The sequence below is a fragment of the Spermophilus citellus genome (genome assembly GCF_964194105.1).
Source record: "Spermophilus citellus genome assembly, chromosome: 4".
Taxonomy (NCBI): Eukaryota; Metazoa; Chordata; class Mammalia; order Rodentia; family Sciuridae; genus Spermophilus; species Spermophilus citellus.
Window position 1 is genome coordinate 218,166,805 of NC_138185.1, and position 13,131 is coordinate 218,179,935.

Here is a 13,131-nt window from a genome sequence, read left to right on the forward strand (position 1 = left end):
AACGGTTTTAAATGCCAAAAATAAAAGACAAAGAATTAGAGAACCAATTGTATCAAAACCTAGTCACCAAATATTAAAAATCAAATCCATGAGATGCACGCACAGCGGCACCCCTTTCTGGATGCACTAAGCACAAGATCTAACCGAGGGCCTCTATAACTGTGCAGTAGTATTGAGCGCAAATGACACTTGGTCCCTGCAGCAACCACAATGCAACCTAAAAATACATGTGCCCAGTTCCAGGCACTGTGACTCCCGGGGGCGCGGCTTGGCTCTGCCTCCTGCAGCCGGAGGAACACCGTCAGTTGGGTGTGGCAGGAGGTTGTTGGCTCCTGTCCAGGTTCACGGGTCCCTAGATTCTAGCCAGGGGAGGGTCTTTTGTTGGTTGTTGTTGTTGCTGGGGTTGGAACCCAAGGCCTCCTGCGTGCCAGGCAAGCTCTACCCCACCCCACCCCACCCAGGAGTCCTGCTCTCAGCTCCCCATCACCAACAGAGAGGAGCAGTTAACTGCACTAGGAAGTGTGGACACTTGGTAGATTTAAAGAGCAAAGAAACAGCCAACGAAAGTCCATCTGGATAGACGCTCCCCACACTAGGACCCCTGGAGGCTCACCAGGGAGCCCCCTGCACCGGTCATTTGTGGAAGCCAAGGTCAGCGATCGAGGCCTCGGGGTGGAGGCCTGTGAGGAAACCAAGGGCGGAGGCCCTGAAGAGCCCTGTCCCTGGTGGGGGGCCACCAGCACATCCTCTGACGGAGGACGGAGGGCAGACCTCAGTGAACCCAAGCGCACTCCCGGCCTCCTCCTGCCCTCCCCGGGGGCAGCCCTAGGAGCGTCCAATACAGCCGGCTGCGGCTGGGCTACAGGCATCTGAGACACCTGGTCTTCCACTGTCCCCACCAGCCCACAGCCAGCCTGTCACCGGCCCTGCTCCATCTCATGTCCTCCTCCCTGACCCCACGGAGACCCCTGCCCTCGATGACCCTCTGTCCTCAATGATATTGCTGGGGTGGGGGGAGCAGGGTCCTGCTCGATGCCCAGGAAGGGCTGAGATGGGGCAAGCAGGGGGCTTTGGATTTGGAGTCTGGAGAGTTCCCTGAGCAAGCGCCTGTCCCTCTGGGCCTCAGGGTCCCCATCTGTAGGCGGTGAGTGTCGAATTGTGCTAAGGTGTGGATGTGACTTGTCCCCAGGGAAATTCATGTTGGCATTGATTCCCACTCTCAGGAGGGTGGTGGGGTGATCAGGTTGTTACGAGGGACTAACCCCCTGCTGCGGCACTCGGCTGCTTCTCTTGGGAGTGAGTTCTCGCTCTCTGGGGCCAGGCTAGTTACCATGGGAGTGGGTGGTACACGGCGAGGCTGCCCCTTGCGTTTCTCTTCTGCACACACCTGCTTGCCCTTTTGTTTCCCACCATGAATCAAAGCAGCACAAGGTCCTCACTGTTGCCATGTTCTTGGACTTTCAGCCTCCACAACTGTCAGCCCAAATAAACCTCTATTTTTCATAAATCTGCTGGTCTCAGGTACTCTGTGATAGCAACAAAGAAATGGACCAGGAGTCCCTGAGGGATCTCTGAGGTTGTGACCGAGGCCCCTGTGAGCTAGGACAAGCCCAGCCACACACCAGGCCTGGGGACCAACCACTACCCTCAGAGTGTCAGTTGGTTTGGTCCTTTGCTCCCTTTGTCTGCTCACGAGACCCTCCTCAGCCAGTCCAGAGAACTGCTTCTGCCTCACTGTACCCCTCAAAGTAGCTGAGGAAAGCCTGCCTCTCACAGCTCCCATAACTCGCAGCCCCTGGGCATTCCTTGAATCACATCCAAGGTAGAAGTGGCCAGGGGACATTTTCCATGCAGGGGACACACTTCCATGGCATCTGTGGCTGTGGATGGCTGCGTGGGCCTCACGCATGCTCTGCTGCATATTCGTTCCCTGGCTCCATAAAAAACGTGAGAGCCATCCTTGGCCTGCTGAGTGGACAAGAGCCGGCCGCTAGCTGGGCTGGAACCGCGGGCTGTAGCTGCCAACTCCTGTGCAGATGGCCCAAGGTGCCAACCCACAACTGCAGGACAGCACTGCTCCCCCAAGATGGCGGCATGTGGTCCTGGGGTAGGGCAGGCCTCGCAGGTGGAAGGACCGGATGGTCCGCGGCCCAGGCCTCATGGTTCACTGGCTGCAGGACACCTAGCCACTCGACCCCTCTGGGTATCTGTCTCCTCACCTGGAGAATGAGTAACACCTACTGTGACCCATGAAACCACCCCGTGGGCGGCTCCCAGCTAACCCTCCACAGGCGGACGCTGCTCCTTCCTCCCTGAACACGAGTGTTGGGTAGAGGGTCTCCCCTCTCAGGACTGGCAGCCAGACAGCAGCCCTCGACCACCCCGGGGGCTCTAGGACAGCCAGGGGCCCGCCGACCGCTAGACTAGTGGACTGCAGCCACACAGCGTGCCAGGGGCTGCGAGTGGAGACACAGGTGTGTGGCCTCCCAGGACCACCTGTTCACTAAGGGACACGGACGTGTGTTCAGGTGGTTAGAGCACAGGCTGATGTGGGCCTTGAGAGACAGGCTGGGGGGGGAGGGGCGATGGCGAAAGCCGGGATGGGGGCGTGAGGGCCAGGTCAGAGCCTCTCAGGAGCTGGACTTGACCCTCAGGGCAACGGGAACCAGCAGGAGTCTTGGTATGGGGACAACAGCTTCAGGCGATGGCCAGGGTTCACGGGGATGGACACACGGGGCTGGCTGAGCCTGGGAACAGTGCAGGGAACAGGACAAGGGGAGGCCACGGAACACGACCCTGTCTCTCTGTGGGGAGGGGGGAGTCCCATCTCTAAGTTGGTTAAGGAGATGGCATTTTAAAAGGGACCCGGTTCACAGCAGCCATGAAGAACTCACTCGGGGAGGGGAGCTCAAACCTAAGGAAAGGACAGGGACAGGGAGGGGCTGGTTACCCCAGGGGACCGCGACCTCAGATCCAAGGCTCCCTGTACTGGCTGTGCCCCCAGACAGGCAGCTACTGCGAGCTAGTTAAAAAGAAGACGTCCAACTAATCAGTAATGCCTTTGAAGAATCTGGTTGATTCCAAATCTATATTAAACAAGTTACATTTGTAGAAATTTTTCAAAATCATGTAGAATCTTTTCCCTCTAGTTTCTGACTACTCTTTTTTTGTGCATCTGTAGATGCCCTTTAAACAGTCTTGTAACAGGCCATTCAAGATTTTGGCATAGGTTTCAGTTCTTGACATATCGGACAAATATTTCCTTACCTTGTTTTATTACATAAAGAAATGTTTAACAGGTCACACTCGATCACATTCGTGTGTGGATGTATTTGTTCCCACATTATGTTGATCATTTTATGGAATTATTTTTTAATGTTTAGTATTATAATCCATCTAGGACTAATTTTGTTGCACTTAATAAGAAACCCAAATAGTTAAAAAAAAAAAAAAGAACTATGCATTTTGTAAGCATTTCTAAGCAGAATTTCAGCAAGAAAAAGTGCTCAGGGGTAAAAATGAATAAATAAGCTGCTTCTATTTCTAGGCCCCTGGAGGGGGAAGGTCTCCGGAAAGGGGCAGCAAGGGGTGGGCTCTGGGTGTGTCTCTCAGCTGTATGTCGGGCAGCAAGGGGGCCTCCGGGAGGACACTGACCACTGTGGTCCAGACAAGTGCAGCCCGTGGAGGAGACAGCTAGAGAGGGAACAGCCTTGGGTCTCAGTGGCCATGTGACCATCACAAATGGCATCCAGAAGAGGAGTATTTTTTTTCTCTTTTTTTCTTGAGGTAGAAGACCCAGGTGGGGGCAGGCGACAGGACAGACTAGAAACAGAGCAAGGACGCAAAACCTGGGCCAGAGCCGTTGGCTGGGAAGGCGGAGCAGCCCGTAGGAAGGTGGCCAAGGCCCTGGGCACAGCTGGAGACAGCCTGTCCAGAACGCTGTGAGGGTGCATTGTGGGAGAGGTCAGGAAGCCTCTAGAACCTGAGCACCAGGCCTGAGCCATCTCCTCAAAAAGGGAACCTTAATGAGAGCCACAGGGAAGGCTGACTGAGGAGGCTGAGCTGTCACAGAGAAGTGTGAGGTTGACAGAGGGGACGTGCAACCAGACGCAGACTCCAGACAGCAACCAACCATGAACTACGGCCAGGGGGAGGGGGACCTCCATTCATGGAATAACCAAGTGGCTGCATTATGTCAGGAGTTTGCAAAGCCCCCACTGGGTCCTCCACACCCCGTTGGTGAGGTTGGTCCCTCCATCCTCCAACTTGGCCTCGTAGCAGGGGCCTTGGTAGAGCTTCCTCCGCCCCACACAGGGTAGCAGAGCATCTTCCTCTCAGACGTAGTGGGCAGCTGGGCAGGCCAGGAGAGCTCCTGCTTGTAGACAGCAGCTCGGGGACAGTACAGGGACGAGAGGCCTGCAGACAGAGCCATTTGAGGCAGCACTAAGACTGGAGCCTCCTTCTGCTGGTTCCAAAGCCCCAGTTTGAATCACGGATCATCCTGCCTCCAAGGTGAGGCCCAGCTCCACCCGCCAGCGGGGCACCAGGCACAACCGCCCAGGAGGACAGCAGCCCTGGATCAGCTGGGGTCCAGAGAGGCGGAGTGACCCACTGAGTCCTGGTACAAACCAGGGGAATGGCACGCAGGGGAAGGAGCCGAGGAGCTACCAGAGGCAAAGGGATCCTGGGTCCCACCCAGGATGGCGAGGCTGTGGGAGGAAGCCCCAGCCTTGTCCTTGCCTGGGCCCTGTGGCGTTAGCTCGGGCTCAGCCGGAAGCCAGCACCAGGAAGCTGTGCCACACAACCTGCAGGGTGCGCTTCTGACTGTGGGTGGAGCAGGGGACAGGGAGGAATGGATGTAAGTTCCCAGGCTAGAGCCTGCCCATCAGAGACCACAGAAGAAGGACACTAGACCCTTTGCCCTTGTCCCAGGCCCAAGAACAAATGGTCAAGTTGCAATGTGGCCTGCAGAGGACCAGCCTAGCAGGAAAGACCGGGCATTTGGCACTGACAGAAAGGCCTGGCACTGGCCTCCTGCCAGCTCAGCATCATGGATGGCCACTGGAACCAGCACCCTAACCCCAGGTCAGTGGTTAGAGCTTCTCCTTGCCTTCCCTTTCTTCCCAGGCCCTAGGAGGCGGAGGTGCAGGGGGAAGCCCCTCTATGGCTCTGCAGTGCCACTGTGAGGTACTGACATACATAAGGACCAAGTCAGGACAGCCCCTGCCTCCGCCCCTCAGACTCCTGAAAAGTCTCCAGGAGTTGGCTAACACCGTGACACCACTTCTATTTGATGATCCAGGGTTCCAAGCACCCTTAAACCATGACACCATACCCGCTGCCTTACAAGAAAGGGGCAAAACCAGGTTCACAGTGACAGTCACACGGTTAGCATCACTAGTCCCATTTTACAGAGAAAGAAACTAAAACTCACAGAAATCCATAGCCTGTCCCAAAGGGGAGGATCCAGGGTGATAGATAATAGTAATGGCCCATGTTTGCCTGATAAAAAAATGTACAGCTATTAACTTATTTAACCCACAAAGGATAGGGAGACGTTTACTATTCTCCCTACTTTGTGGCTGAGAAAACCGAGATTCAGCAATGCTGAGGACACTGCCCTGAGTAACAGCGATGCAGAGCGGGGCTTGAACCCAGGACAGCTAAAGTCCAAAGCTTTTGTTCTTTAACCCCATGGTGTACACAGCCTACCCGCCCTGTCTGTACCCCAGAACCTACTGAGAGCTGCCACACAGTGCGGGGAGCCCCAGGCAGACAGCCTCGGCAGGCCTTCAGTAAGATCCAAGTTCAGAAAGGGACCCTCGGGGATCGGAGGAGCTAGAGTGGAAGACAAATAGGCGAGCCCCCGCTGCCAGGCAGCATCCATCTTACCACCTGGCCATGCCTGCCCTGTGCCAACCCAGCAACCTTCTGACATTTTGTTCTGGAACCCAGGAAGTACTGGGATGTGGTTCTAGACAACTAGGCTCTGCAGCGGCCCTGTGAGTGTTCAGCCTGGGGTTCCCGCCGGGTGAACCCAGCCAGGGGCCACCAACCAAAACCCACCCAGAGTCCCGGTAGGCTGTGACTCACCAGCGCTGTGACTCAGTCCTGCCCTGTCACATGGAGTTCCCACCCTTCCACCCTCCTTCCCACTGCCCTCCTATACTCAGATGGAATTTCCGGAACTGAGACACAGCTGGGTTCAATTGCCAAGCATATTCCAAGGGACTCCAGGAAAGCAATCTGCCCAGAGATCGCAGGGGATGCTGCGGAGAGGCCACAGCCCAGGACAACGACAGATGGGCCTCCGTGAGCCACTCCTGCACTGGCTGAACAGAAGGTGGTTTTGAGAGCAAAGTGTGTACAAAGGAGGGTCAGGGGGCTCCCATGGAGGACAAACCAGCCTCAGACCAGACACTGTAGTGCTATCTTCTATATATTCTTCCAGCTCTCCAAGGCAGCTGAATCTAGATTTTGGAACCATTCCTGGGTTTTATCCCACCGTAGAGGTAGCCACACAGAGGTTTGGACAGGGACTGCATGGAAGCCACACAGGCTCCAGGGGCCTCAACCTCCTTCTGATCATTGGCTACATGGCCGGCCAAACCACAGATCAAAAACATTTTTGGGCAGGCTGTATTGGCGCACACCTGTAATCCCAGCAGCTTGGGAGGCTGAGGTAGAAGGACCCAAGTTCAAAGCCAGCCTCAGCAACTTCACGAGGCCCTAGGCAACTTAATGAGACCCTGTCTCAAAGAATAAAAAGAGCTGGGGATGTAGCTTAGTGGTTAAGCACCCTGGGTTCAATCTCTGGTATATATTTTTTAAAAAGTTGGGTTTTTTTTTAACTTGCATTTTTATTAAACCTGTACAGACTTCTTTTTTCTTGTCATTATTCCCTAAGAAATACAGTTTAACAACTATTTACATTATATTGTCATAAGTAATCCAGAGATGACAGTCTATAGGAGGGTGTCTGTAGGTCCTATGCAAATACTGTGCCGTTTTATGTAACAGACTTGAGCGTTTGCAGATTTGGGTATTTGTGGGGGGTTCTGGAACCAAGCCCTGGAGGATACTGAGGCACGACTGCAAAGGTCATACAACAAACCCCACTTTGTGAGGGGTTGTGAGGTCCACTTTACAGTCCCAGTCACAAGAGCACAAGCCAGCAACTGCTTCCAAGGCAAGAGCGCTAAGAGTGACTTTAAATCAGCCCGCCCTCCTAGATAAATGGTGTTTGGCACGGAAACCAGCGGCTCGCTGGCCCACCTCCTAACCCAGATAGGCCAGCAATAAAACAGCACCTCACACAGCTCCTAAATTAACTCCCAAGCTCTCTATCAACAGGCACGGCTGGAGGGTGCCAGGGTTTCTCCCTGGGAAACACTGGCCTTGGCAGCCTGCAGTCAAAACCTAAGTGGCCCAGTGAACAGAGGTAGGAGAGCAACCTAGGGAGGACCCAAGAGCAGGCGGTGGGTCCACACAATCCTCCTAGGGGCTTCCCAGGGGCGGGGCAGTGGCTCCAAAGGGTGGAGCCTTAGCTTTTCCGGGCCAGTTGTGATTGGCTCAGGCTCCAGGAGGGCAGCCAATCAGAGGCTGCGGGAGTTCACAGCCCTTCTCAGGACCTGCTGGGTCCCAGGAGCTGCTGGTAGAGTGGGTGAGCAGAGCGGGTCAGAGGGCCGGAGGTAGGGGACTGGTCTTCTGCTGAGGCCCACAGCGCTGGGCAGGGTGTCAGGGACTATCTGAGGCTGGCTGGGACGCTGAGTGCCCCATCCCGGGCTGATGTGAGCAGGCCCATCAGTGCCGCCAGTCTGGCCCCAGGCATTATTGCGAAGCCGCAGTTTTTTCACACTGGGGTCACGACCTCTCCGTGGGTTGTGAAGTTAATTCGGGGATCTTGATCCAAAGTGCGACATGTAGAATGGATGTGTGTCATCAAGTGTTGTAATGGATTTCTTATTAAGTGTCGTAACACACACACACAACACAACACCCCTTTGAGGAGTGCTGGGGGCCAGCACTTCTGCACACACCCACCCCTCACCTGGAGGGCTTCTTAAAGCAGATTGCTGGCCCCACCCCAGTTTCTAAATCGTGGAGGGTGGAACGGCACAGCTGGATTCTCCCCCACTTAGGCTGCATCTGTGCCCTTCCTCCCTTGGCCCCCTCCTCTCTGGGCCCTACCTCCCCCTGGAGCTCAGGGCCTTCTCTGAGTCCACAGGAAGGAGTGGAACTTCTCCCACCCACCCAGCACCAGCCATGTTCATATGGGACCAGGGGCCGGGGGAGGGGGCAGGAACCGGCATCCTCTCAGTGTGGGGAAGAGAGCCGAGGAGGAGCCCTGCCCAGCCCCTGCCTCAGCAGGAACCCATCACCTGAAGTCCCAAGCCCCTGGAGATGGACTCTCCAAAGCCCTGGGCCGATGTCAGCTCTCCACTGGCCTGGGGCGAGGCCCAACCCATGCCACAGCCCTCCCTGAGATCTGTCCCAGTGGGGTGGAGCCAGCAGGAACTCATTCCAAGTCCCTATATTTGTCTTCACCCTGCCAGCATCTCTGGGGTGTGGCACTGACCCACACCCCCCATGCTACCCTCTCCAGCTCCCTCCCTGATCTTGTTGGCCTTGGGAGTCAGAGGTGTGTGCCAACCAGGTCTGACCCTGTCCCCCAGCTCCTCCTGTCCTCAGACACAGTCTCCCCTGCAGAGGGAACATTCCTGCACCCACCAGACCTGCCTGGCCGGCTGGCCCCGCCTCCCCAAGCATCTCCCACAGAAACCAGTGCCTGCTCGCTGGACTGTCACCACAGTGACCACTGACGCCTCACTGCGTGCCTCCTGCTGCCTCAAACCCAGATCACACACGAACAGGCCCTTTAGAGGAAAATGGGCAGCACAGCACAGTGTCCTGGGACCCCTCGCTTACCGACAACTCACCAACTCGACATCAGACACAGCAGAAAGCAGGGGCTCAATGCAGGGTGCACGATATTTTGTTTTTCTTATACAAAATTTATAAGACTTCCCCTAGAACTCATATCTCTAGAGCAGACCCTCACCGAAGGGGCTCCCACCTCACTCTAACTTGCCAGGGTGCTCCTGGTCCCTGCAGGCCATGTTTCTAGAACCTTTGGGTCTGGGCATTGCCCCTCCCAGCTACTTCTGCCTGGGAAGTCCTTGCTGCGGCCAGGCTGGCCCCTCCGTACCTCCTGCTCCCAGGCCGTCCCTGTTCTGCTTTAGACATCCAGCCCAGGGCCACTCAGGGGCAGCTTCCTCGCCCCTGGCAGGAAGGACCTCTCCCCTGCTTGGGTCTCCAGGGGCCCCGTGTCCTTTGACCTCCAGCAGCCCTGGGAGTGGTCCCACTGCTCAGTGAGAAGACTGAGGCTCAGGTGGCAGAGGGAGAGCAGGGACAGGAACCCACCCTCCTGGTGTTGTTTGTATCTTGCTGCTCCTGTCTGCGGCACAGACGGGCAGCCCCTGAAGGAGCAGGTGGGATTCATCTTACAGATGGCTGGCTGGAGATTTTTCTTTTAACACCTTTGTGGGGGGCATCACTGACAAACAAGAAACTTTTCATAGTTAAAATGCACAATTTGGTAACTTTTGACACAGACAAGTCACTTACGAAGCTACCAGCCCATCCAGACAATGAACCCATCCTCTTTAGAATCCCTTGGTTCTACCGACAGCCCGTCCCAGGCAGGCACAGAACTGTTCACTGTCACTGTTGATTAGTTCCATTTTTCTAGAGTGTAGTGCACAAATGGAATGGAGAGATACAGCAGGAACCCATATATATATATATATATATATTTTTTTTTTTGAGAGGTCTGGCTTCTCCCATTCACCATGACCACTAGGAGATCCATCCCCCCCACCTCCTGCTGCCTGTATCGATGATTCCTTCCTTTTTATTGCTAAGCTGTATTCCAGAGCAGGCCCTTCCACGGGTTGGTCATTCCTAGGCCCACTGGTGGCTGGCATTGGCTGTCACAGGAGGCTGCAATAGCACCAGGCGTGGATAGAAGACTTTGTTTCCCTGGTATATAAATGCCAATGAGTGCCGGATCACAGAATGGCACCTGGTCACTGTTTTATGAAGCTGCCAAACTGTGCTCCCAGGAGCTGCGAGGCTTAGTATTCCCACCAGCATCTGTGAGAGCTCCGGTTCCCGCACACCCCAGCCTGCACTTCACATGGTTAATCTTTTTAATCTCAGCTCTTCTAACTGGTGTGTAGTGATAGCACGTGGTGGCTTTCACTCACAGCACAAATGGCAAAATGTCTTGTTGATTCTGCACTTGTAGTCCAGGACGCCCTTGCTAGGCAGTGACTCTGTACCAAGCACTGCCCAGGCCTCTCTCCCTGTAGAGCTCCCCAGTGTGCTCAGCACCGGGCCAGCTGGCAGAGGCTGAGGGCGTGAGGAGCTGAGTGACCCGGAGACACTCAGCCAAGAGCGACCTGCTCCAATTCCAAGGGTGCTGCCAGCCAGCTCCTTGAACGGGTGACACTTGGGACAAAACCAGGCACCTAGAACCAACAGCCAGGAGGATGTAAAAGCAGAAAAATAGACTCACCAAGTGTGCACAGGCTCTCTCAACTCCCACAGAGCACTTCCGTGGGGCCTCTATTCCACCACCCTGGGGCCCCTTTGTATCCTCCTGAAGGTCCCAAACTGGACCTGGATTCCTGCACAGCATGTGCGTCAGCCCTGGAACCTCCTAGCATCAGCGTTGAAGATCAACCACCTTTGATTTATAGGAAGCGGCCACAGTCCAGCTGCTCTGAACTCAGCTTGCTCTCGCTTCAGAATAAACAGCACCTGAGCCCTTGCCTATTTTAATTCCAATACTGGGGACAGATACTGACATACAGCTGGTGCATACAAATACTGTTAATGGAGAGATAAATCTGGAAAATGCAAATAAGAGCACCTATCCCTGTTGGTACTTATTATGTATTCAAAAGATGTTCAGGGTTTTTTTTCCCCTCTCTTTTTTTTTTTTTAATTAAAGAAGAGAGCTGCTCAGCATGGTGGCACACTCCTATAATCCCAGTTGCTTTGGGAGGCTAAGACAGGAGTTCAAAGCCAGCCTTAACACCTTAGCAAGATCCTAAGCAACCCACTGAGACCCTGTCTCAAAATAAAATATTAAAAAGGACTGGGGATGTGGCTCAGTGGTAAAGCACCTCTGGGTTCAATCCCCAGTAACCACCCTCCACCCCGCCCCACATAAGAGGAAAAAGAAAAGTGAAAGAAAGAAAAAAGCATGGAACCAGGATGTGCCTCCCTCTGCCAGCATCAGTTCTTGAAATATACTCATGTTCTGGTTCAGTGAAACCTGAGAAAGGCAAGCTCTAAGGGCAAGAGTGGACATCAGCATGGGGTGGAGCCGGCCGAGAAGTGGGTTTAGGGGACATGGGTTCCAGTGAGGGCTCTGCCACCCACCAGCTCCATGACTACAGTCTCCTTATTGCTAAAACAGGAGCAGTTGTCGCCACCTGACTTCCATGCCTCTGAGATTGGGTGAGATTTAGTGCAGAGGGTGTGGTGAAAGGAAGGGCCACATCGGTTTCACTTCCAGACTTATTTGAACAGAATCATTGTAAATAAGGGAAATCCAGGCTTCTGAGCAGCCCTGATCACTCCAAGTGTAAAGGGCTTTAATTATCTTCTGCTCGAACAATCAAGAGGCTAATTGTACCATGTTACCATGTTACAACGTGTCTTGGCCGTGGGCTATAAGAACCAATTGTGGATTGGACACAACATGTTGGAGTGAATGCTGCATTTTTTTTCAAGCTACAATTTCAACCTGTAAGAGCTGTGCCATGCCATTTAATAAAGCACTTTATCAAGCTTTAGAAACAAATATTCCAACAAGCATAAATACATACCCATGGAATAAATAAGGGAACAAAACACAAAGATGTTAAATAACCTTCTCAGGAGCATGTAGAGCCAGGATTGGAACTCAAGAATTCTAGCTCCAGAGTTTACTCCCTAACTAGGATACTGTACTTGTAGACCCGTGCTCAGCACCTACTTGGTGTGTTGTACTGGTTAGAGCCCAAAGTGTGAGTGAGGTAATAGTGGCTGCTGCTGGGGGGCAGGTGCAGAGCATGGTGGCCTTACTCCACAGCTCCACCCTTCAGATATGGCCTAAAGCAAATGTTCACCCTATGGACCAGGCCTGGGCTCTATCAGCAAAGTCATGTGTTGCCATCCATTGCCCATACCTGCTGCCTACAGTACCAAGGGCCAGCCAGCATGTCCACTCCACTCAGAATTACTTGCTGATAAGTCTGTCTTCCACTGGACACTCAGGCCTGGATCCCAGCTGGCACAGAGCGGGAGAGCAGCGTGGCTTACTAAACGAATGTGCACAGCAATAATATTGCTGGAACTGCCCCCTGATTTAGGACAGGCTGCAGGGGTGGGCCTCATGGGATGGCGAGACACTCCAAGGAGCAGAGGAAAGAAAGGATCCGTGCAAACCTTCCCAAGTGCCCTCATGTCACAACTGAGACAATGCTCAGAAACCCTCTTACCTAGCTGTGCTGTGTTTTAGACAGAGAGACTGAGATTTAGTGAAGGAAACAGACTCACCCAGGATCTTCCAGCAGCTCAGCCACAGAGCTAATGGCCAGGACTTATCTTTGTAAAAAGACATCCTGCGCTTCTGAAGGGGAGTACTCCATTTCTTCAAAAAACCCACGAATAAAGAAAGGGTCAACCCTCATATTTATAGGCAATTCTCAACAAGGGCATCAAACCAATTAAATGAGGAAAGGATAATCTTTTTGACAGACAGTGCTGGGACAACCAGATATCCACGAGGAAAGCTTGAAGTTGGACCCCTACCTCCCACCAAGTGCAGAGTTAACTCGGTAGGTCAAAGGTCCAGATGTAAGAGCCCAAACTATGAAACTCTAGAAGAGAACAGAGGCATAGACTCCTGGCCTTGGAGTAGACAGTGATTTCTTAGACGTGACGCCAAAATCACAAGCAAAAAGAAAAAATAGAGAAATTGGACACCATCAGAATTAAAATCTTTTGTGCTTCAAAGGCCACCATTAAATAAGGGAAGATGGTGGGAGAAAACTTTTGTAAGTTATGTAACTGACA

The 13,131-nt window shown here is 53.6% G+C and overlaps 1 protein-coding gene across 2 annotated transcripts in view; it reads right to left on the reverse strand.

Moving 5' to 3' along the window:
- Positions 1-13,131, reverse strand: part of SYNE3 (spectrin repeat containing nuclear envelope family member 3) — an 84,565-nt gene that overhangs the window by 50,181 nt on the left and 21,253 nt on the right. The window contains exon 2 of one of the 2 annotated variants that reach the window (XM_081290915.1): positions 3,268-3,294. The exons of the other annotated variant lie outside the window; for it this stretch is intronic. The gene's annotated coding sequence lies outside the window, so the exon portion shown is untranslated. The remainder of the gene's footprint in view (positions 1-3,267; positions 3,295-13,131) is intronic. 2 annotated transcript variants of the gene reach the window in all.